Source organism: Cupressus sempervirens, chromosome 7, assembly GCF_028749045.1.
Source record: "Cupressus sempervirens isolate cs-2001-9-10 chromosome 7, ASM2874904v1, whole genome shotgun sequence".
Taxonomy (NCBI): Eukaryota; Viridiplantae; Streptophyta; class Pinopsida; order Cupressales; family Cupressaceae; genus Cupressus; species Cupressus sempervirens.
Window position 1 is genome coordinate 346,729,084 of NC_143124.1, and position 2,339 is coordinate 346,731,422.

At 33.6% G+C, this 2,339-nt stretch overlaps 1 non-coding gene across 1 annotated transcript; it reads left to right on the forward strand.

Moving 5' to 3' along the window:
- Positions 1-230: 230 nt before the first annotated feature.
- TRNAL-CAA (transfer RNA leucine (anticodon CAA)) lies at positions 231-311 on the forward strand. Its single transcript has one exon. It is a non-coding gene; the product is annotated as a tRNA-Leu (tRNA).
- Positions 312-2,339: the final 2,028 nt, after the last annotated feature.

Here is a 2,339-nt window from a genome sequence, read left to right on the forward strand (position 1 = left end):
GTAGGCATACGACGTACAAAAAGCTCATGTCCCTTTTTATCTTTGAAAATAGGGTGTCCTAACCAACCAACAGCAATTCCATCTCCATTGTCCATTGCACCCGCCCTGAATAACCCCCCTTTAGCTGGATTATTCCCAATGTAATCATAAAAAGCAAGTTTTTCAGGAATTTTTGACCAAGCTTCCGATAGACTTAGAGTATTCGATGAAATAAAATCAGCTTCTTGAATGCCTTGATGGTGGAATGGTAGACACGCGACACTCAAAATGTCGTGCTAAACAGCGTGGAGGTTCGAGTCCTCTTCAAGGCATACATATTCAATATTTAATTTAATAGTTATATTAGACATTATAATTAATTAATGGCAATTGAATGAGTAATTCAATTGCCATTGTTCAAAAAATCAAGTCGAATTAATCGAGAGTACTACTATTAAACTATATCAATTCGATTTTATTTTTTGGAAAAGTTTTAAAGACAAAATTCGGACCGATCAAATTTGAACAAAATGAATGAAAGATCTAGGCTTTTTTTTTGTTATTTAATCCTTCCGCCAATAAACAATCAATGGCATTCGTAGAAAGCCATTTTGTTTTTAATAATGTATCGATCATTTGTTTAAATAACATTCTATTAGAGAAGAATAAATTTGATAAATATTCATAACTTTCGGATAGAGTTTTATAAGTAAGAGATTCATTAGATAATAAATCTATATTTTCCCTTTCTCCCTTGAGCAAACGTTGTTTAAATTTATCATCCCGTGTTTTTTCACGGAACCAACGTTCACTTATCACCGATTGGGGATAAGGTAATACACGTTTCAATCGGGTACCAATTTCTTGAAAGCGTTTGAAATTTTCAAAATTTTCTTTTTCTTCCATTTTAATATTAAGAGGTAAATCATCATCATTAGTCTGAATTTTGATTCCTAGGGCTATTTTTCTCACCTTTTTACGCTTTAGAATAGACTTTAACGTTTTTTTAATACTGATATTTAGCTCTCTTGTTGAAGAATAAGTAATATAAATGCTCTTCACAAGTTCTTTAGAAGCAAAAAGTTCTCTTCGTTCAAAAGAAGAGTGCTTATTTAAAAAGCGAATACTCACGGGATCCCAAAGAAATCGACGAGCTATACAGATTACTGGTGTATTTAAAGGTTTATACTCCATTGCATACTCTTCTGTGTCAAATTGATATATTCCCATCCTTTGAAACTTTTTGTATAGTAATTTTGCTTCCCAGAAAGCAGCTGTCTTTCTTTCTATAATATCGTCCTTCCCAGCATAAAGAGGCCAGAAGTCGGGGCCAGACATTAGAAATTTCTTCCAATATAAGCTAGAAAGACGGGTCGGTCTTTCTTGAAACCCTCCAAACAGGTGAAGATAATCCAATAATGGATTTTCTATTGTTATATCTTTTATATGCTCAAATCGATTGCTGCAAATAAAACTAAAACGCCAGGTCCTAGAATCACAAACTATAGGAGTTTCGTCCTCTTTTCCGTAGGAATTTCTTAATTCTTTAGATAAAACGATTTTATCTAGTATAGAAGATAATCCTTTTTGCATCATATCTTTTTTGAACTGAGGAGCAATTGTTATGTAATCAGAATTGCCCCGATATATTGCCAACGATGGAAATTCTTCCAGAAGACCCTGTAAGAGACTCGAAGCTAGAATGAAATCATTTTCAATGAAAGGATCAAAAGGATTATTCCAATTCTCTCTATTTGATTCCGATAAAAACCAACAATCTTGCGCTACTGATCCGGCCAAGCAACCCAAAATATGATAGAATACGGTGAACTCTTTCGCAACTGTTCCGGCAATTGAAGGTTCTAAATACCATTGATGCAAATAGTTTGCCCTTCGACCCTCGAAATCTAGATTAAGCCTTAGAGAATTTTTTAAATACGTTAGTTTATTCTGTATAATGGCTTTTCCTATCTTATAAGGAAGTCCTTGAAAAAATTCACTGAACTTCAGATTATAATTACAAGGACCCCAATTTGATCTATACAAAGCTACTCCAATTATATCATTGTCTATAGCTAAAGTATTTTGGCTCGTGCTAATTAGAAATATTTCATCAGCAAGTTTTGCTAGATCTTGCGTAGTAAAGCCTTTGGTAGTTAACCCAAATTCATCATAGCAGTTCCATTCTTTTTTCAAGTAGAGCCCTTTGTTACGTAAAAGCAAAGGAAATTCTTTTTCTCGATATGGGGCAGGCAACTTTTTAGTATTGATAAATGTATCGAATCTTCGTTTACTACGAGGAGGACTTATTAGAACTGGATCAATTTTTTTTGGAATATCAGTTGAGGCAATAACAACAA